Below are 23758 nucleotides of genomic sequence, written 5' to 3' on the forward strand. Positions count from 1 at the left end.
GCAAAGAAATATAAGAAGAAAGGGTTAAGAGGGAGAAGAAAAAAGCTTTAAAAGTGATGCCCTAGATTCTAAATCAAGAACATTTCAAGAGAAGGAAGGGTTGATTAGCTTTGTCAAATGTTGCTGAGTGAGTTAGAGGAGTGCTGTAGATTGTACACTCAACTTTGCAAGAGCTGGCCATTAGTGGCATTGTCCAGAAGGGTTGGTGAAGTAGTAGGGAAAAACATGATTGCTGTAAGTTCAATAGAAAAGGGGGGCATAGGCATTGGAGACCAGGGAAAGAGAAATTATGGGTGTCAGTAAGATGGGTGCCACTCAGTGTGATAACTCATGATTACCACCACCTCAGGGGCCTCCTCCCTTAACAGACCATACAGAACCTCTGCAGTGCGGATTCCAATTGTAGGCACAGAGTGATATGTGATAGAAATGGGGGCAAATAATTTAAATGCAATATGTCTTAGATTATATGAATACTAAGAACAAAAGTAGGAGTTCTGGTAGCACATAATGGGTTACCCATTAGGCTGCTAATGGAAAGGCCAGCAGTTTGGAAGATGAATCTATCGACTCCCCTAAGCAGTCACAGTCTTGGGGACCCACAGGGGCATTTCCCCTCTGTCCCATAGGCTCACAGTGAGTCTGAATCGGCTCAATGACAGTACTTTGAGCAATAAAATTGCTTGATAAAATCTTCATATGTTGAATGACAACATTATTAGTTCTAACAAGTGAGTAACCATTATATTTTTCAAAAAATTTTCTCCTCCCTTTCCTTTAATGACAACTTCATTCTCAAAACAATGATGGATATAGGTTTACAAAGGCTAATATTGTAGTTGAAACACCAGAAAAATTAACCAAATCTGTGACTATCAAGATGCTCGAGAGCTCCAAAACCAGACTCATAGTCATTGAGTAGATCCCAACTCATGGCCTCCCTGCCATGCGGAGTAGAATTGCCTCTCTGAGTTTCCAGGATTGTAGAGCTTTACAAGAGGGGACAGCCTCATCTTTCTCCCACAGAGGGGCTGGCAGTTTTGAGCTGCTGACCTTGTGGGTAGCAGCCCAACTAGCAACCACTATGCCACCACTAGCAGCCACAGAAACAACAAGGAATGCGCATCAGCCCCAGCAGGTGAAACCACCTGATTTGACGCGTCACGGTAACTAGGTCATAACCACGGCTTTGACCTGAGCACCTTAGAAGGGTCCATAAGGAAGGCTCCATATAGAGTTTCAGTCTCGTATGTATATCGATACTTGAAAGATGGGCTTACACAAATATTTCCATTGCCATACCTATGTGGATATTTTATGTATATAAAAAGTCATTTCTACCAAACATTGCACACACATTTTACAGATAGTCATTTTAGTGTCACTTCCTCTGACAGTGTCACCCAGTGCCATCCACAGCTCACCAGTGATGCCACTGTCTGACATATCCTACTGGAGTGGTTGTGTACCGAGTCTTAGAGGAGGTGAGGCCAACAAGTAGGCCCTACATATTGGACATCATTTTGACAGGTAGACATCTGGGAGGGACAGTGTTTCAGGTAAATTGAACTGCCTGAGAAAACATACACTAAGTGAGAAAACATGCCCGAGTGATGGCACCTTGGCTAATGTAGTTAGTTCGATGAATGACAGGGAGGCTTAGGTGGAGGCCTGAATGGAGACACTCAGGCCAGAGGTAACTACCATGATACGGATTTTTTTCCCCCTTGAGTTATGACAAGGACTCCTGTAAAGCAGGCTAGTGACACCATCAGACCTCAGCAAGACACCTGTGGCCCTAACTTAATGGATGGACGAGAAGGAGGCAAGGCTGAATGCAGAGGCTAATTGAGTCACTTCTATAAACACTCAGGTGGAAGAGAAAGGCAGTCCCGACTAAGCCAGTGACAGTGAAAGAAATAAGCATAAAATATGTTAGCGTTTTGACAGGATTTGTGGACGTTCAGGAACTATACTGTAGATCCAGCCGGAACCTAGGGGGTTCAATATTTCTGGTGCTGTCAGTATGAACCAATGTAGCCCACAGGATCTGCAGAACACTGAATTTGTCGGCGGAAATAAGAGTCTAGCTGAGCCTATCCTGCTAACAAGACATGTCCCACTCATTCATTCGCCCCTTCCTTGCTTTGAGGATCATGGTTCCCTCATAAAGGTAAATCACGAGGCTGCCAGTCAAAGGGTCAGTGCGTGGCACCCACCGGCTTCTCTGTGGCACAAAGCTATGGTCATCAGCTCCTGCACAAGTTCAGCCTCAGAAACCCTATTTGGCAGTTCTCATCGGCTCACTGTGAGTCAAACTCAGCTCCGTGGCAATCAGCATCTTGTTCTCACTCTCAACTTCAGTGCCGTCACCTATAAAATCATGGGTTGTAGTCTGAGGTCCATCTGGCTGCAGCAAGCCATGATTTCAACCATAATGATAAGGGTTTCAGTCTTAGCTTGCTGACGGTGCGGTCTCATCAAGACAAATGTTCTCAGGGCAGACAGGGAAAAAAAGAAAGAAAAAAGCCCTAGAGATTACTTCCAAGAGAGGTCGGAATCTAAAGATAAAGATTTGGAGACCAAGTGGCTAGAGTTTAGGATGATCTCATTTAGCACCTGATGGTGGAGGACAAGCTTGTCACGGACTACTTTCCAAGCTAGAAAGGGCTTCATGCCTGGCGGTTACAGAGAACATGCAAGGCTCTCGTGGCGCTCAGCCATGGTTCGCTTCCAAGCTTGGCAGACTGTGCCAGTGTACACAGAGAGCTGGATCGCTCCGCCTCAAGGCACAGAGCCTTGGTGCCTCCATACACACACTCTCTGGGAAAGACTAGGCCAGTACATATGGAAGCGTGAACTAGGCGCGTGTGTTCAAAATACAAACGTAAATAAAATAAAACAAGTTTTCTCATCAGATTTAGAGATTCACTGGCCTCCTGTCATAAGTTGACTGAAAAGGTCATCTTTTCCCTGTTTCCCTGAAGAGGTCATTTGAAGCCCCAGCTCCTATACCTCTAAAGAGGATTCTTTTTGGGTCTAGGGTTTTTTCATTGTTTTTGTACTAATGAATCTGCCTTAGCCTGGGTTCTCTTGAGGAGCAAAAACAGTGAAGCATATTATAAGAGAGAGATCCTACAATCAGAGAACTTTGCTCTTTCCTTGCATTCTTTTTGTAGTGGCTGGAAATCAACTAACTAAAATCATAAATAAATGTGGACAACCCCCTACAGTGCTTTCTAGAAAATACATGTGAAAGACAAGGAACAATCAATAGAGTCACAGACTGTAAAGCAAATCATTAAAAAAAATAAGTTTAAATTAGCACACACAAACATTTATGTCTGACTTCGATCTCACCTCTTAGATAGCATTTTTAGATTGATGTGCGTATCTTCCCTGATTTTCTTTTCTCTTCTTTTTTATACGGTTGCTCACTTTACATTTAACTGTAATTTCAGTGGTTAGAACCCACCAGCAGCTCAGTGGGAGGACGATTTCACAGAGATTTCACTCTTAGAAATCCTACGGAGAAGCTCAGCTCCACCCTTGAGGGTCTCTATGTGCTCTAAGGTCTCAAGGAGCCATGACTTGATTGTAGTGGGTGTCGTGGACATCTGTTCTGTCCGGTTTCCCCTTTGCACTGCTATTTCCAAATAAGGACCCATTGTAACCAAATAGGTGAGTTATGCTAGAAACAGGAATTGTCATATAGACACGCCAGTCTATGCTCATGAAAAGGAACCAGCCGCTGGCACAAGCCGCCAGCAGGTGACATTCAAAATGGTTGTTCATCAGCTCATAGACCAAATTCCAAATTGCCCCCAATGTCACAGTATGTTAAAGGACCTCTGGAACTAGTATGCAGGGTTCTAAAGTAAAGTACAAATGTCTTCGTTTACTTGTGGAATATACTTGTTCCCCATAAATCATAATTGATCTGGTTGGTTGTAAGACTGAGACAGATACTAACATCTGTTGCATCTTTAACCGTGTAGCAGGCATAACATGTAAGCACACATGTACAGCATCCCATTCATTCTCTTTGCCCAATGTGTGTCGATGTATTGTAATCTCCATTTTTCAAATGAGAAATCTCAGGAGCAAAGGCACAATGTACCCAGGGCCATGGAGGTAGTCCTTGCTGACCCTGGAAGCCCCGCACCCCACCAGGAGCAGTGCCAGCCAGGGGGAGTTGCAGGTGATCTATCACATAACTAGAAAGCAATGCGCTTCTGTGACGGGCGCTCTCCTTCTCGGGATGGGCGCTCTCCTCCTTGGGCACTTTGATCCTTGGGACTTTGTCATGCTGCAGCGATTGATTTCCTGGCAGGGAAGAACAATTAGATTCCTTGTGAAATACCCTGGCATCCATCCATCACCCCAAACGGAGGGTGGTGTAGCTCCTTCCGCAGTCATCACAGAAGACACGCTGGGTTGAAGGCTCATATGTTCTTTTCGTCGTTAATTCTGGAAGTCTACCAAGAGCAGCCATCGTTTGAATTTGGCATGATTTCACTCAAGCTTGTTGCTCATAATTTCATTATTCTCCAGATGTTAACATATTTCTCTGTGATGCTCATCTTTCTTCTGCCAATTATCTTTGTCAGGATTATAAGGCAATTATCATTGTGATTATTAATGCACACAGTTACTCCACCAATGACAAGCTCCACAAGGGTAGGGCGTTTGGTTGTGGGATTATATCACAAGGGCCTTCAAACAGGGCGGTAGATATAGAATGCACCTGATAAATGACTGTCGAAAATAAACAAGTGCATAGCAGACTCACAGCTTTGCTATACAGTGTGGGTGGCATGAAATCAGACTGCACAAGATGATTTGACTGATGGGATGAGTTGCATATATTGTTAGGGCAGTTCGATGCTTCTGTCTGGTGAGCACCTGGTAGAGACCATTCAACGCCAGAGCAATCACTTCGTGGCGACTCAAGAACCTGAAATGTTTTCCAACAATCTCTGAATGGAATGACTGGTGCTCAGTCATCCTACATATTATCTTTCAATTAAAACAGTACTCTGAAATGATCCACTTTTTATTATCCCCATGCTTCATTAACTGACAATTTTTCTATCTCTATTTTTAATCAGGCAGGAAGGGATGGGATTAATTTTTTTCCCTAAGTCTTCTTTGATTTTCTTGGCCAAACACACACATTTTTAATGATTTAAAAATATCGCTCCTGTCAGTGATTTTTCTCTCTCCAGCTTTGAATGTTGGGGGGTCATTTTGAGGCCTGGGAGGCATTCTTGTTCTTGTTGAAGTTTTAAACTGTCCATTCCTTTCCACGTGAGCAACTGCAGCCCACACGATATTGGGCATAAAGTGTTTAAGAAGTACTGTCCAGAGCCACTGCTGCCCGGGGGATGGCAAATGATATTATGTGAAGTGTCATGGTGCTGTGCAAATAGGGAATTCATTTTCAATTCAAACTCCAAGCAGGATGAAACCCTTCCCTGCCAAAGGGGGTTTAAAACACTCATTAATAGACTGTGCAAGAAGTCTTAGCCAGTGGGGCAAGACAAGGCTGCCACCAGCTCCAAGAAGCTGAGCCCACACGGGGAACACCCAGATCAGAGGGACCATGGTGTGTCTCAAAGCAGTGGCTAATAAGGTTAACAAGTAAACATTCCACACTTGCAGCATGTTCTTTGAGGACACCCATAAACATCCTTACGTGTGTTGATTCAAAAAGTATTCAGAAAAGATCTGAAACTGCAGTAAGAACCCCTTAACGAGGAGCCAGGGCAGACCTTTTTTAATACTTCCTTCCTAAGAAGGGATCTAAGACTGATGAAACAAACCCAGGGATATCCTTTTAGTGATATGTGTAGGAGACCTGATGCCGTAGGGGGTTATGTACCAAGTTGATAACTGAAAGGCCAGCTGTTCAAAACCAACCAGCTACTCCACAGGAGAAAGATGAGGCTTTCTAATCCAGTAAAGTTTGAGAGTCTCAGAAACCCACCGGGGCAGTTCTGCTCTGTCTGATAGGGTCACTAGGAGTCAGAATTGACCCACAGGCTGTAAGTTTCATTTTGGTTTTGATGTATTGGTAAAAATCAATTGCTAGCAAATGTATGAAGACTTGTAACAACCCCTTGTGTGACAGAGTAGAACCGTGGTCCATCGGTTTTCAAGAACTGATTCCCTTTTCAGGTAGAAGATGGCCAGGACATTTCTTTTTCTTCACCTCTGGATGAACTTGAAGAATCAACCTATTCATGAGAAGTCATTCAAGCCACTTGTACCATGTATTTTTCCACCTGTGGTAACTCTCTGGGATTAACTATGATTGACAAACATAAACCATGCTTGCGTGGATAGTGTGTCATTAAATAACTTATTTAAGTAGTGTATATAAGTTTCTGAATGGGGAGGAGGAGCCTTACCACATCAACTGCACACCGATGAGTTCCCAAGAAAAGGTCAAGCTATATGGGCAGCAGCGTTTGCACTAGGCTTTTCCCGATCAATGCATGTCATACTTAGATGAGCATAGGAGCCACCCAGGGATTGTGTGGAAAACGCAGTTTCTGATTCTTTACATCTAGAGTGGGACCCTAGATCCTTCATTCTTAACAAGCTCCCAGGTGAAGCCCATAGTCATTACTCAGGGCATAAGGCTCCAGATGCTGTCCTGTGTCCGAGCGGAGAAGTCCTACCAGCACTGCTGACTCAAGGCAGAGGCTGAAACCCACCAGCAGCTCCACAGGAGAAAGTCTGCTTCTATAAAGACAAAGACGTGCAGTCTCAGGAGCTCTGGGAAGCACGTCCACCCTCCCCAATAAGGAGTCCACTGGGTGTCAGTGGGTGCACGAAAGCACCAAAAACGATGATGCTGATAATTAAACAAAATACATTTACTTACACCAGAGAATGAGTTTCCAAACCACCCTCCAGTACTCATCTACCGGTAGCATTTCAGGGTGGGAATCCTCTCTCCTCTATTCTGGGTTTCGCTTTGTAACATAGGAGAAGGTTTTTGTTCAGCCTCACTGATTGCTTCTGGCTGTCTGCTGTGCCATTTTGAAATGTTGACATCTTTCATCTTTCTTCTTGAGGAAACAAAGGAAGTCACATGACTTGGAATCCCGGCGGTGGCGTCTTGAAGATGGTTGTTGGGTTTCTCACGCACGGAAGAGGAGGGTAACATATGGATATACCGCCAGGCTGCCCGTGCCATCTCCGGAGTTGCCAGACCACACGGTAGAGGTGCGGCAGATGGCCGGAGCAGCAGGACGGGCCGAGGGCTGCGCTCCAGAGCCCTTCCACAAGGTGCCTGCTCTGGTACAACAGCAGCGCTCAGGACTATGCTTACGGCCTTTCACAAAGACAAATGATCAGGGCGTTCTTCAGATGGGGCGATGGCGGTCATCGTCAAGGGGGATGCTCTTCCCTGGCAATTCAACATCGTATCAGGGAGGAGGCAAACAAGCAAAGAGCTCAATGAAAGGCTTCAAAATATGAACTTTCTTCCCAAGACCGGGCAAAGTGCTACTAGCTGATGATGTCATCCCTCACAACACAGCTCCGTTTCCACTCTGTCTAGTGTCTAGTCTACCCAACTCTTGCACAAGACTTTTCCTCTGGACAACATGGTCGTCCTCAAACTCACGGCCGTGGAACCCATGCTGACTCAGAGGGAGCTCTGGAGGACAGGATAGAACAGCTCTGTGAATTTCCAAGATTGGAGCTCTGTTCTGGAGTAGAAAACCCTGTCTTTCTCCCACGGACTGGCCGGCGGTTTCACATTGCTGATCTTGGGGCTCACAGCCCAGTGCACAACCACAATACCACAGGACACCGTGGGCACTCACCTCTAGCATGCCTCTCCCCTTCTGGCTGCCACACTCTCCCAGGAAGGGCTTTATGTCTTTCCATAATGCCGCTCCCTGCCCCTTAGTCACCTCAATGTTATGCATTCTTTGAGACAGTTCCCATATACCTACCTGTCCTAAAAGTTTCTTAACCCTTTCAATCAAAAGTAATATTGTCTTTATCCACAGTTCTTATCTGAGTCATTCACTTGACAGAGGAGCATGTCTTTTTGTGATAACTGCATAGTTTTTTTCCCCCTAAATTTAACTTTAAAAGTATATATGAAGGGTTTATGAGGGAGCGGGGAGGGGGGAAATGAAGAGCCAATATTAAGGGCTCAAGTAGAAGGCAAATGTTCTGAGAATGATGATGGCAACAAATGCACATATGTGCTTGACACAATGGATGTATATATGGATTGTGATAAGAATTGTATGAGCCCACAATAAAATGATTTTTAAAAATAAATAATTAAATTAGGTAACAAGTTGGGGAAAAAAGTATACATTATTTACCCCCAGGCAGTAGTGTTCTTAGTAGCAGCAAATGTTCTTAATGTTTTAATGTAATAGAGTGTATCGATCCCTTCTTGTGTACATTTTAGAATAAATCACATGATCTGTGTAGACAATGGCTTTTCTTGTAAAGGACTGTGTCCCTGAGTGGTCCATTCAGAACTTCAGAGTTCATGAGCACAGCCCCAAAGACAGCACTGGGGGTCCTATACTTTCTATCTTTAAAATGGAGCAAGGTCACAATCCTGCTTTCCCTAGCAATTCTGGATGTTGGATTCTTGTTGCTCTGCAGAGTGGGTTAGATACCTATGGAGTTTGTTCATCCTCCTCCAGCTAAGATTTCAGTTCTTTATGACTCAAGAGATTTCCGTTTCCAGGAACTCATGACCTGTGTCTTGATTTACATTGTATACCGTTCATTCAAATATGCCAACGTTAGTTGCCATAATAATGACAACGAAAGTCATTATTTTGTTTTGAATCAAAGTTGAAATCTTTCCTTGGAATGAGCCCCCACTCGGTCGATGCCAATTGGCTTAATATCCTCATCACCCAGCCACTGCACACAGACCTCTTCCAGGCTGTGCCAGATTCTTGGAATGCTCCCTTTTCTCTCTGCCAAGTTATTTCTCTTCCATCATCCAAAGCGCTCGTGAAATCCCACCTCCTCTCCACAATCTTCCAAAACTATTTGGAAAAGGTCTAATAGCTTCTCTCTGCACCATCCGGTGTGAGCATTAGCCACTTAAGACTCTCCCATTCCTCACTGCTCTACTAATGTACATAGTCTTCAAATGGACACTAAGCCCGTAGTCTGTTGCCTGGTTCAATGTTCTTCTTGCCCTCTTTGGTTTACATCATCTCTCCACTCAACAATACTTGGAGTCTTAGGGTCATCTTTTGGTGGAGCCTATAGAAATAAAACTATAACTAAACCCCTCTGTAGTGCCCAGGTATTACTTCATATAGCAACAGATACTTAATACATAAGCAGAGACCTCTGGTTTAATTAGTTAATGCACAAAGAAGATGGAACATATTTAAAATTTCACAAATCCACCAGGACCTGCCAGAAGAACTCTGCTAGCCTTGGGCAAGATGGCAATTTCCATGGGGTTCACTTCTCAGATGGCGCTACTGTAGCTGTCTTTGGTGGTAACTGTAGGAGCTCCAAAGGGGATTTAATAAGATGCCGTCAATTTTGAGGGACAAGATCAGAATATGTTATTCTCTGGGAGGGAAACTTTGAAGAACATAGAATGGTTGAAAGAGAAATATGGAAGTTTCCTCTATTTTTAGAAAAGACATAAAAAGTACTGCTTGGGCCCCACTATGAGACATGAAGTCCCTCACTGACCTATAGCACTATGGGGAACAACACTGGAGACACAGTGCAGGAATTGTACCTAATCTGACCCCATCACACCAGGGCAAAACAACAAGGGTGTGACACACAGCCACAAGGGGAGCAAAGCAACGAAATCCCCGAGGTACCCCAAAAATCGACTTTGGGGCCAGAGCGTGGCGCCCCATCAAGCTGTACCAGAAAATGCTCACAAAGGTCAACAAATACAACTGGAACTATTGATAGGCTTTTCATTTGTTGTTGTTGTTTTGTTTTTGTTTTCTTCTGTTGCTTTGTTTTGCTTTGGCATGTTTTTGTGCTTATTATTGTCTCTGCCTGTCTTTCTAGATAACGTTCAGGGGGCTGGGGGAGGTGGGGATAAGAAGAGGGGTGCCAAGACACCCAAGGACAAGGGAACAACAAGTGATCTAAAATCTATGGTGTGTCAGTCTGGGTAAACTAGAGAAACAAATCCAAAGGAACTTAGATGTATATAAGATAGTTTTATATAAAGGGTAAAATTATACATAAAGAAAGAATCGCAACCCAATCCAGTCCAAGCCCATAAGTCTGATATTAGCCCATAGTTCCAATACCAATCTATAAATTCCTCTTCAGACTCACAAAACACATGCAATAATGCCAAATGCAGGACGATTACAGGCCGTTGGGTCGAAAGTCTTCTGGATCCAGTGGCTTTATAAGCATCTCAGAGCTGGCAGGGGTCTCCACGTGGCTTCTCCAGGTTCAGGGTTCTGGCTGCATCAGGGTAGGTCCATGTGGCTTTTCCTCAGGGATGTCTCACAGGGAGTCAGCCTTGTCAGTAGAGAGTCTCCAAGGGAGTGGAATAGGGAGAGAGAGTCTCGCCCGCCTCCAAGGAGGAAACACCAGAAGTCCATGCTCTCACAAAGGCCTCATTGGTTAAATCTTGATTGACAGGCCAGACTCCACCCCTTTACTCATAATCCTCTCAAATTGTCACCTGATTATGTAACTATCACAGATGGTGAGGAAGGCATAGGATTCCTAATGGTGCTTGATCAAAGGCAATGTAGCAGAGAGGAATTACCGAAACCTGAATGAAGACACAACATGATAGTGGGACAAGAGGGAAGTAAAAGGAAATAGCCAAAAGAACTAGGAGGCAAAGGTCATTTATAGAGGTCTAAATACAGGCATGTACATTTGTAAACATTCTTATGTATAATGACAGGGAAATAGATCTATGCACATATATTTTTTATGTTAAGTATTAAAGCAGCAGATGGACACTGGCCCTCTACTCAAGTACTCCCTCAATGCAAGAACAACTTGTTTTAATAACCCTTCCTTCTGTGATGCTCACCTTTCCTGACATGATCACTGAAGACAAAATGGATGCATAAGAAAATGAAGTGAAGAAAGCTGATGGTGCCCGGCTATCAGATGATAGAGAATCTGGGGTCTTAAAGGCTTGAAGATAAACAAGTGACCATCTAGCTGGGAAGCAACAAGCCCACATGGAGGAAGCACACCCGCTTGTGTGATCATGAGGTATTGATGGGATCAGGTATCAGGCATCAAACACTCAGAACAAAAAATCATATAGATATGAATGAGGGTGAGGGCAGAATGGAGAAACCAAAGCCCATCGGTAGACAATAGTACATCCCCTTAGAGAAGGGTCACAAGGAAGAAATGAGGCAGTCAGGGTGTAATACAGCACCAGAAAAACATAAAACTTTCCTTTAATCTTTAATTCTTCCTCCCCCCTCCCCCCCCCCCACTATCATGAACCCAATTGTACCTTACAAATCTGGCTACACCAGAGCATGTACACTGGTACAGAGAAGAACTCGCAACACAGGGAATCCAGGACAGATAAACCCCTCAGGATCAATAATGAGAGTAGCAAAACCAGGAAGGTAAGGGGAAGGTGGGGGGAGAAAGCGGGAACCAATCACAATGATCAACCTATAACCCCCTCCCAGGGGGAAGAACAATAGAAAAGTAGGTAAAGGACGACAGTGGTTGGTGTAAGACATGAAAAAAATAATTATAATTTATCAGGGGCTCATGAGGGAGGGAAGGTGGGGGAGAGTGGGAATGATTTGATACCAAAGGCACAAGTAGAAATACAATGTTTTGAAAATGATGATAGCAACATATGTGCAAATGCGCTTGAGACAATGGATGTATGTATGGATTGTGATAAGAGCTGTAAAAGACGCCAATAAAATTATTTTTTTAAATGCTGTTTTAAAATAGCATTTGTATGGTGCCTCCCACAGGATAGGTGCTCAATGCCAATTTTTTAAGCTGGAAATAAGAAATAGGTATTTAAAGGAACTAAGAGGGGCAGATGACCAATGGAGAAACACCTCTGACCATCAGCAGACTGGCTACACACTTTGTAGAGTCTTATGTAAAATGACACCTTGTCTGGACACTCCATGTGGATGGTCAGGGCTTGCCACCCTGATTATCAACCAGAATGCTCCTCAGGTGAGAGGCTGGTAAGAGTTCAAGTTGCTTACTCTGGATACACCAGGAAAGGATAATCATTTCAAAAGGACATCAAGGTTGATAAAGTAGAGAGTCATTGAAAATGAGGGAACTCTCCCATGGGATAAATTGGCACCGAAGCCCCAAACCAGTGTACTTATATACATCAATGGTCATGAGGGAGGTACAGAATACCATATAAATGAAAATGCAGGGATCCTTGTCCTAGAATTTAGGCAGTAACTGCACAGCATTAAAGAAAGCACAGGCCCCTATGTGCTTGTCAAAGTCCCCTATCTGTGAAGTCAACCCAGCCCAACAGACATGAATAACGAAACTAAGTATTCAGCAAATTTAGATCACTGAGCTAAGCTTCAACATCCCTCTCCACAACAAACATTTGATTAAATTCAATTTTCTGAGAGACAATTTATTATTATTATTAAAGGAGAGCTCAATCTTATTTCATCTGGTGATTTCTTCTGCTTCTGCATCAGGCATTTGCAACGATAAACAGCCTACAGGTTTGCCCCTTTTGGTAGCTGCATGATCTCCTATGAATCCTTTAATCACATTATCCCTTATTTGTTTCATCTGTAAAATGGGGATGATAAACTTCCTCTCTGAAATCATTTATTATTAGCCGAAGTCATGCATGTGAATTCTCTGGTAAATATTTTCCAATTTTTTCCCTTCCTCCTCCTCTGCCTCTTCCTCCTCCTCCCCTTTTCTTCTTGTCTCACAATTCCTCAGACTCACCACGCTTCATCATTCCATCTTGGACTGAGATTCCGAGTCTGACTATGCAATGGGAAGGTGGGTATCAATCGGTTCAGAACATGGTGCGGGCCGTAAGCTGGCCTCCTCTGCTCTTTTTGACTCGGTCTTTGCTGCAGCGAAACATAACCCATGAACGTTTATTATTCTTGTGGTTGGGGAAGAAGAGTGTGGGAATAAAGGACAAGAACTTGGGGTGGTGCAGTGGTTAAGTGCTCAACTGCTCCAGGAAGAGTTGCCCTTCAGCCCCACCACCCACCGCACTAGAGGAAGATGTAGAGATGCACATCTTCTGTAAAGATGTACCGCCCTGGTAACCTATTGCGCAGTCTACTCTGATCCGGCAAGTCAGCACCTATTGAAGGCCATAGGTTGTGTTTTCAGTCTTTCTCATTATCTTAAGACGTAGGCACCCTCACCTTCAGTCTACCAGCTATCTCTGTCCTTCCAGGGAGGCATCATGGATGAAGGAATAATGGGTCAGAGGTTAAGGGAGGGATAAAAGGAGATGGAAAACAGATTCCGCACTTGGACAAGCTGGATGTGGAGATGTTCTAGTCTATTTGATCAAAGTCGGGAACACACGTCTGTCAGACTATCTCCTTTGTTGTGGGGCGATGCCACCCTGGCACATCATTTGCCTCTTTGCATTCATGCACCGTCTACATTTCTGACTCAGTTTCGAGTGATCAGTGTCCAAAGCATTTTTTTTCTGCTGCAGATATATTTAAATGCATTGAACTTTTAAGCAGGCAGCTTACAGCAACTACAATAATCTCCACTTCTTTACCCGTAGCCAGAGACATGCATCACACAAAGTATAACAAAAGTACGAGGAGGATTAGGAGAATTTTGTGTCACTGCGAACAAAGCACAGCTAGCATTATGCTTTAAAAATAATGACTTTTCTGTCTCGTGGGCAAGGAGAAATAACTTTTCCACCACATAATAAATTTATTAGCCTCTCCGACCTCATCATTCCTACCTTAACTTAGATACAGCATCAAAGACAAGAACATCTGTTTGACAGTAATATCTTCCAAGCCAGCCCTTTAACAATCAAGGCTTCTCTGCTCAATAGTCACTGCGTGAGCGCCACCTGGTGGGCACGTTGCAAGTTGCTCAGTGCAACTCGGTAAAAACACCCCGTTGAAATGCTCACTATTTACTAGTAGGAGTTAGTGTTTTAAGAACACACCCTTGCAAACAAAACTCACTGCCATTGAGTCGGTGTCCACTCCTGGTGACCCTGCACAGGGACAGAGTAGAACCTCCCCAGTGAGTGGAGATTAAGTCTTCACAGGAGTAGAAAGTCCCCTCTTTGGTGGTTTCGAAGTGCTGATCTTGCACTTAGCTGCCCAACGTGTGAGCACTACGCCACTCGGGCTGCTTTATATACACCCTTAGGAAGGTAGGATAGTACGTCCTTCCGTAGCCGCCTCAGCTAGCGTTTTCCTTTTTGCATGTGACAATCCTTGTTCCTTTGGAGCGCGATGGCCTCCGTTGGTAGCCTCTTGTTGCTCTGTCTTATTCCAGTCGATTCTCTTCCCAGCTACTCCGAACGCCATCCAGACTCAACTCAAGTTAGTTCCCCGAGAGGCCCCCCCTGGTCCTTGTACCAGCCTGGGTCCCAATGGAGACCGAAGGCATACTAAAATTCAATAATCGAAACATGATTCAATAGTCATTTGAGGGGCATTTAACGGGAAACCAGTGACCAATGTATTAGTGGACGGCAAGTTCATTTTGATAAAAGATGGAGAGAGTTACAGAGGAAGGATTGGAGGGCCCAGTCCAGATCGTCCGCTATTTCAAAGCTTCTCTTGCTTCTCGGATTGCTGTCTGCATTCTGAGCTCCCTGTGCCGCCCTCCGTGTGTGCTGCTTCATTTCAGCACCTTGCTCATTTACATGTGTGTCACGGAGCCGGTCGAAAGCCGTTCTACCTCTGGTTCCGCCACTTTGGGCCAGTGAGTATGTCTCACTTAGCATGAGCTGAGAAGTTTGAGGATTCGATCGGGTAAACTAATTAATGTGGACCACCACGTGGCTCAGTGGTGGACTCTACTGGGCTCATTCTCTTGCTTGCTCATTGGCTCTCTGTCGCTCTCTGTGGCTACTCTGTCTTTCCGAGTGGCAGAGAGGTGGCATTGACCACGGATGTTACCGCATCTTTGGAAATGGTGAGGACTAGTTAATTAGGGGAAGAATGAGAAGCCAAATCTTGCATGAACTTCCCAGCCCTAAGAAGTGGCACGGTGGTTAAGCACTTGGCTGCTTATCGAAAAGCTGTCTGTTTATACCCAGCTGGCACTTTTATACCCAGGCGGTCAAAAGCCATTCTGCACATTGGTTCTATAAAGATGTCAGCCTGGGACACCTACGGGGCTCTTCCCCTCTTTTCGATTGCCATGTCTCTGAATCACACTTTTCTGGATTCCAATATGCCTCTTTTTTGTTTTGTTTTGATGTCTGGCTTTCTATCAGGCCCTGCTTGGTGCGAATGGTCAACATACTTGGCTGTTCACAGAAAGGTTGAAAATTTGAGTCCACTCAGGTGTCTCAGAGGACAGGTTTACTACTGAGAAATGGGGGGCAGAGTTTTCCGCTGACCTGGGTCCTGTGAGGCAGCTTGTGGGTAACTGATGGCACATTCTCCCTTACGGTCCGGAAGCCAACCCAATTAACATGTGGGTAACACAGAAACCAATCTGTGGGAAGTTGCCTCCATTAGAAGTGGGTTACCTCAAAGCTTTAGAGCAGCGGTTCTCAACCTGTGGGTCGCGAGCCCTTTGGGGTCGAACGACCCTTTCACAGGGGTCGCTTAAGACCATATTTCCGATGGTCTTAGGAACGGAGACAATGCTCCTCTATCTGTCTCCAGGCTGTCTGCCCACATGCAGATACAGCCACATACGGGGTCACTGCACACGAGGAACTGTCTGAAAGAAGCACTTATTCCTATCATTAGGTGCTGCAGTGAAGTCGGTTCCAGCTCAGAGTTCAACAAAGGAAACTCTGCCCTGTCCTGCACCATCCTCAGGAGTGTGCTTATGGGTGAGCCCGGTGCTGCAGCCCCTGCGCCAATCCATCCCGTTGAGGGCCGTCCTGTTTCACTGCCCTGCTGACCTAGCAAGCCTGGGGTCCTTCTCCACAGACTGCTCTCTCCTGATGCTATTCTGTTTGGTAATTCGTCCAATATGCAACTCACTCTACCACTAGGCCTCCAGAAGAAACAAGAGGAAAACTAAAATTCTATTTCTTCCCTCGCTCTGCACCCACCACAGAGAAAAGAAAAACACTACCAGATACACCAAATCTTTTACCGCTGAGATGATGCAAACTCGCGGAGATCCCGGAGGACAGAGGGAACTCCCGGATGGCTTCCACAGTTGCAGTCTTGATGAAAGCAGGCTCCTATATCTTTCTCTTTGGGAGCAGCTGGTGGATTTGAACCACCAACCTTTCGGTTAGGAGCCAAGTACTTACCTATTGTGCCACCAGGGATGCTCCCCTCCAAATAACGGTGAGAAAGTGAAAACAAGCCATGGTTTCGTGGATCAAAGTCAGAAGAGGGGGATAAACTTGTGTGTTCCAAAACTAGTGACTTAATGAAGGCATTCGCTCCTTAGACTGGTAGCCGGGTGGAAGAAGACTTGCACAGGGGGTGGGTGGGTGCAGCGAGAGAAACGGACATGCATGTGTGTGGAGGTAGGAAATGCTTGGGAATCTAGAAGGTCAGAGACTTGATTCTGCTCTTGAACGCCACACTTGGAGGGATGAGACCATGGCTTATCAGTGCTGTGAAGGAGGAATGCTTGACAAAGTTTCCTGTACTAAGCATGGCACAATTGACAGGAATGTCAGTGATTCTGCCTGGGCCAGGGCCCCAAAGCTACCATCAACCTAGCATTGTGCCCTTCTCTCCTCACCTGCACAGCATTAAATCCTGGAGTTCTAGTATAGCCCAAGGTTGGGAAAGGGGCACACTTAATTGACTGATACAGGCTGTGTCGACCTTGGGGGCTGTGGACCTGATCCGAAAAGAAAGTGCTGCATTTTACCGTGCAGCAAGTGTCCCGGTGGCAAGCATAACTGTCCCTTTGCTATTTTAAACGAGCTATTTTCATGGGCAAGGGATGATAACTAAGTATCAAGCAGTTCATTTCATCCATCAACTTTGTATTTAGAAAGTGTCTTTTTTTTTTTAAGAATAATACTTCTCACTATACCATTTTTCCGGTCTACCTAAAAAGAGAAAAAAATGGATTTTTACAATTGTTTTTGTAGGAATGTAAGCTCTTCGGGGCATAGGGCTTGTGCACTGAATTGCAGCCCAGTATGAAATTTTACAGCTGAATTATGAACCCCTGCCAATAAAAGTTTTACAACAGAGCAGCCTTGCTTTTTCTAGCTCCAGGATCAGGGTTGGAGAAAATACACATGCTCTCACAGACACTATTCTCCAGGAAATATGATATTAATGATTGCATAATCTGAGAATAAAGAAATGAAATGTGAGAACAGAATTAATTAGATATACTTGAGCATTATGTCATTTATTACTCAACTGGTGTGCACGTTATTTACTTTATACAAATGTAAACTCCAAATGATTTGACATCTTGTTCAATTTCATAATTAACTTAAAAGATTTGAGAATTCACAGGTTTTAAAATGGAACTCCTATTGACTTTAAATTATCCCTGTTAAGAGGGAAAGTATTAGAATGAATAAATTCAATCCACTCTACATACTTTGATGTTGTATCATTAATGTCCCTCCCAAAGACAACTCTTTGCCAATGAATACATTTATAGCACAATGACCCATGCAGTCAATATTCTGAACAATGAAGGGACTATGGATTGTTTCAACACAGAGGAATACGATTGGCTATAATCCAATTGGGAAGAGAAAAGATCCAGATGACCAAATAGAGCTACAACGTAAAATACACTTATCAGATAGCTATCCATAAAATAAGTACACACTATACATTTTTTTGTTATGGCAAATCCCATGAAAGATGCTAAATAAGAATATTCATGAATATAGCACAGACGTTTCGTGGGACTTTCATATGGGTAACAGGAAGGTGCTCTAATCCTGTCGCCATGTGCCGTTCGCTCCATTTAGGCTCACAGTGGCCGCAGACAACAGAGCAGAACTGCCTCACAGAGCTCTCTAGGCCGTGATCTTTGTGAGAATTACAAAGGCCCCCACTGGGTTTTTAAACGTCTCTCTCCTTCCACTTCTTCTTCTTTCAACTTATGGTGGCCGGAAGCTGTTGCTATGGTGGTTATATGTTGGGCTGCTAATCTCAAGGTCAGCAGTTCAAAAGCACCAGCTGCTCCTCATGCTCCCGTAAAGGGTAACAATCTCAGACACCCACAGAGACAGCGCTACCCTGTATTATAGGGTCGCTGTCAAGTCAGTATTGACTGCAGTTTGGTATTACTGTTTGTTTGTTTTAATGGTGGCAGGCTGAGTAGTCTGGTCAACAGAGAAATATTCATACAGCCCAAACTGCTTAACCTCCAGGATGCATAGAAATTACGACTTGGAAAGTAAAGTAAGGAGAACATGAGGAATAAATGGGTGAGAACACCACTAGTGACCCTGCTGGATGGCACAGTGGGTTAGGGCATTGTCTAACTGCCATCTGCCTCAGCCTCCCCCCCACAGGAAGAAGCACCAGGCCCCTGACGGAGAAGCCTACGCTCACAGGATCTGAGCTGAAAGGGATTTAGTGCACCAAAGAGTTGGTGGGAGGTTTGGGATGAATTGTTACTATGAACATGTGGCTACAAAATGCAGAAGGGTGTGCCCAAATCATTTAGTAAAGTTCGCCATTATTGTGGTCTATAATGGTTCGAATAATTTATTTCATAGACAAACTGGGTATAAAAGCCAGACAGCAATACAGAATATGTTTTCCTTATGTTCCATGTGATTATCAAAACCCTGTCCTCCTAGGCTGGCAGGGAGCATGTAGTAACTTTACAGCTACTCGGTGCCAAACAAGTCCTGCGCTGGGGCTGCAGATCCTGGTAAATAAAACTCAATCGCTGCTTTTCAGGAGCTCATAGCGTGGGCAGAGGAGACTGAGGATGGAAGAAAAATAGTGTGGCAGCCTGGTAGAGTGAGACAGGGATACATAGGAGGAGGTCGGACAATGAAGGAAGAAGGAAAAGAGGATTCTTGGAAGAGGTGCCATCTGATCAAATGCTTAGTAAAGAGAATCCCCTGGGCAAAGGAAATGACCAGTGTTGAGAAGATTCCAGATGGAACATGGACCATTGGCAAAGATGTGGGAAAGAGTGGGACAAGGAGTTTAGAATCTGGTCAAAGAGTTTGGAATCTGATCAAGACACTGAGATCCTGATAAGGACATTGCGAACCTGTTCAAGGAGTTTAGAATGTTCATTAAAGGCAATGGGGTTCTGTGTGGATTGGCTCTCTATAAAGATTCCAGTGACCTGGGAGAACGGAATAAAGGGCAGGAGAAGAACAAGTCAAAGAAACATACTGTTTGCTTGTGCTTTCTATTTGCCCACAATGAGTGTGTATTGTTTGGATTAAAAAAACAACCCCCAGAAAAGATTGCGGTGGCAAAGAGAAGGTGCCTCTCAGCTCTTAAACTACAGAGACCGCGATTGACCAAAGGTCCAAAGACTGTAAAATCCATGATAGCATTAGCTCCCAAACCAGCCTTCTCCCGCCAGTGACTGAGCAAGTCAGGGATAGGACAGCAGGACAGTTTCTGGGGGGACTGGCTTCCCCTCACATACCACTTTGACTCAGAATCCCTGGCAGGCTTACTAGCCTCTGTTTGACTGCCTGCCACCTCCTCCACACATGTCTTCCCTCTGGGTTATATATTAGCCATTTAAAAAAGTTTAATGTCTTCCACAAAACCTGGAGAATTGCTATGCTAATTTTAGATTACTGTTGGAGTTGTCAGCGAAAGTCTTGTCCAATCTGATTGGAACCAATACTGTAGATGTTTGATTAGCTTTGTACATTTAGCTAAATACAAGTAATCAGAAAGTTGATTCACACTTCAACATTTTATAAAAAGCCAGAATATATTAACATGCATTTATTATCAAGCTTTCATAGGGCTTAGAGCTTTGATCTGAGTAGAGTTCACTAAGTAACTGGCCTTCTACTTTGAAGTTTGTTGGATTTCCGTTTTGACTTCAACTATGCCCACGATACATCATCTATAATTTCTCTATAGTTCATCTGCATCTTCAGTCTAAATATACATTCTTCCCATAGTGTACTAATTCTTCTCAAATATTGTATAGTTGCCTGGCAGGTATGCATATTTATATATGTGTGTGACGGGATTTCTTGGGGCTGGGGTCACTTTCTCTTGCCTTGTTTCTACCTGAAGCAATGTCAGCCGCTGGGAACCCTGGTTCTTAGTAGTCACCCTGTTGGGTAACCCCATGCACACCAAGATCTGACTGCTGTCACCCAATGTTTTCAGTTTTCAGAGGGGGATCACCAGGCCTTTCTTCAAAGTTTTTCTTAGTCTGAAACCTCCCCTCTGAAACATATTCCAGATCATAGCAACACACAGCCTCCAATGAGAGATACTGGTCTTGAGATGCACTGGTCAGAACGAAACCCAGCTACCCTGCTGGGGCAATGAGAATTCTCGCACAGAATCACCACTGTCCCTACAGCAAACACTGCTGACCAGTTTCCTGGTTCTGCATAGAAAAAAGAATGATGAGTGAAGGTTGGGTTCAGGAGCAGAAACTTCATGGTCTTGGATCAGGTGATTTCATTGTCTTCTTAACCCAATATGTTCATAGGACAGATACATTTCCCACAAAGACATGTTCTCCATGCCTCTGGTAGAGAGAGAGGGAGAGAACAGGCAGCTGTCCACCCACACCTCCCTATAATGGCACAGGGGTAGTTGCGAAAAGCCAGAATGATAGGTTCGTATGTTACGGAAACACCACAATGTCACATATCCCAAACTTAGTTTCACCAACCACACCACTGACATTTTGACGTCCATTTGCTTAAATCTATGGCATATTTTGAGGGGTAAAGACTCCCCAAACTCAGCAATCTTTGCAAAAACACCCAAAATTTTTCTATAGTTCCTTTAGGAAAAAATCTTGCCTCTCCAGATGCATGTTTCATCTGCTGCCATAGTCATACATGACCAAATCATACAAATGCAACATCGAGTACAGAATTGAAAACCTTATAATGGATGTTGGTACCGATGTTTTCCAATACATGGGGATTTAAGTGACAGGATACATTCAAGTGTAATCTATTAGTCCAAACCCTTCCAGCATGATCATTTGTCACTATAGAGAAAGAAGGACTTTGGGAGCAAATGTAGAGCAGTAGTGAATTTCTGAGTTGGTTAAATGAAGGGTAATCAGGGGAGCTTCTACTCAACTTTCATGAACAAATTAATTGGCAGGCTGGTATGATATGAAATCCACAGACCCTCATCTGACTGTATTCTTCATGTGTGGACATGGTTGGCACATAAGCCAGGGGTTACACTTTGGTTTTCTTTCCGTCAGAAATTGCTTTTGACCTAGATTTCCCCTCAAGATTAGCCTTGCTTGACACTTTTGAACTCATTTCTAATGTTTTAAGAGAGCTATTATAGACAGTTACTTCACATTTCTATCTGTGCTTAGGATTCCAACCAATGCTGTCTCCTCTTAGACCCATGCCCTCACATGTACCCTCTGCCCTTTGGTATTTGTCTTCTCTGTCGGGAGAACTGCAAACAGTTTCTGACTAAATATGGAAAAAAAACACCTTTGATACGTACATGTCTTTTGATGGACACCTTCCAGTCTCTACACGTCTCTTTATTGACTCACATGGCCAACTCTGCAAGCTCGTCGCCTCCCTCAATTTTGCTGACTGTGTAAACTGTGAAGGACTGACCTTCTGAATGACCTTCTTCACTGAGCAGAGGGTTTCTTTTCTCGTTCACTCCTGCCAACCTTTCCGGAACATCGTTTGCATCATCTCATTTCCAATTGCATCTTGCTTTTCTTCCACAGCATTTCACCTGTTCTCTAATTTCCCCCGATGGTCACTGGACTTTCCCTTTGTCCCCTCCTGGCATCCTACTCCTTCCGTCTGGCAAACGCAGCCATGTGTAGCAACCATGTCAGAACCCAACCAGACTGGCTAGCCAGAGCCCAGCAATCCGACAGGCGGGACCTTGGACAGAGACTGATCTGGCCATCAGCTTGATGATGAGGATGGACTTAATGATGTACACCGAAATGTTGACAGAGTTGTCTAAAAGACGTGACTGTGTTGTTCTTTCTATCGACACATTCTTTAATGACTTTATCAAATTATTTTACTAAGTTCAAGGACTTTACTAGGTTCAAGGACTAAATTCTCTTGCTTACAATCAAATCACATGCTTGTAAAACCTCCGGAGCTCGTCAGCATTGGGGGTTAAGCATTGGGCTGATAACAGCCAAGCCAACAGAGTCCGCCAGCCCTACAGCAGGAGGTGTCTGCATCCATAAAGATGTACAGTTTATAAGCACTCTACAGTCATTGTGAACTGAAATCCACTTAATGGCAGTGTTTTTATAACTGCCTATTAAATATATCCCCTTACATAGTCTCTCTGCAACTTCTACCGTGCTCTTCTATGATCTTCCTTCTCTTCCTTTGTGAGTCATGTAAGTATTTGAATGCTGAAAAACATTCTACTTTCAATTACTATATCCACTAATTTCCTCTTACTCTTCCAACCCTTTGGTTTTGTTTGAGGTCTTCAACACTTGTCTCTTTAATACTGGCAACACCTGTTCATTGGTCTTTGTGCCTCAAGCAAACAGTTACTAGGCCCGTTGGCATTAATTCAGTCAATATTTATTGAATATCTATCATTGCTCAAGGCCCCAGGGAAGCATTATCCAACAACAGGGACAAGGTCCTCACCTCGGGGATTTCCTAGTCTGACTCCACGGCTCTCACCTGGAGGCACATCACAGTCTCCTCCAGCTCCTTTATGGAGGAGACATACTGTGGTACTTACATAATCTGTTGTCAATTAGAGGGAGATTTAAGAGTGAAGGGGTGGAGTTTAGCCTGTCAATCAAGTCACAGCTTGGTGACCTCATTTGGAGATGCAAGGAGATAAATAGTTTGCTGGAGGTGGGGCACAAGCAGACTCCTTGGAAACATTGCAGCTGACAAGACACATGGAGCTAAGCTAGTGCCCTGAGCTGGAGGAGCCATGTGGAGAATCCTGCCAGCACTGAGATGCTTCTATGGCCACTGGATACATTCAGCATCATTGCATGTGTTGCGTGAGTCTGAAGAGGAATTTATAGACTAGTATCAGACATAGGCTAATTTCAGGCAGTTTCTATAGTCAATGTAGATTAACACACATACCTTTAATTTATGTAATCTTCAAAATGTCTATGAGGGATTGTGATAATGTCTACAGGTGAGAAATGGCAACTTTAATGAGTTGTCAGCTCTAAGACCCATTTCCTATCCCCTCCCCCCACCTGTTTGATTCCCATTACTTTCCTGTCCAAGAACGCCAGCTGGCTCTTCTTTGCCTCTGTGTCCAGGTTCACACGTCCAAGTCTCATTTTTCTGACCTCACCACATTTCTTAGTCACATTCAGATAGCTGTGTCACTTGGAAAATTACAGCTAACTTAACATATGGCTTTTCTTCACAGTGCCACCCATCCAGACCGTACTTGTAGATTGTTTTACTGGTTTTTTGTTGTGTTTTTTTTTCCCTATTTTA

Source organism: Echinops telfairi, unplaced genomic scaffold, assembly GCF_000313985.2.
Source record: "Echinops telfairi isolate 266 unplaced genomic scaffold, ASM31398v2 ScPeMD7_9;HRSCAF=40, whole genome shotgun sequence".
NCBI classification, from domain to species: domain Eukaryota; kingdom Metazoa; phylum Chordata; class Mammalia; order Afrosoricida; family Tenrecidae; genus Echinops; species Echinops telfairi.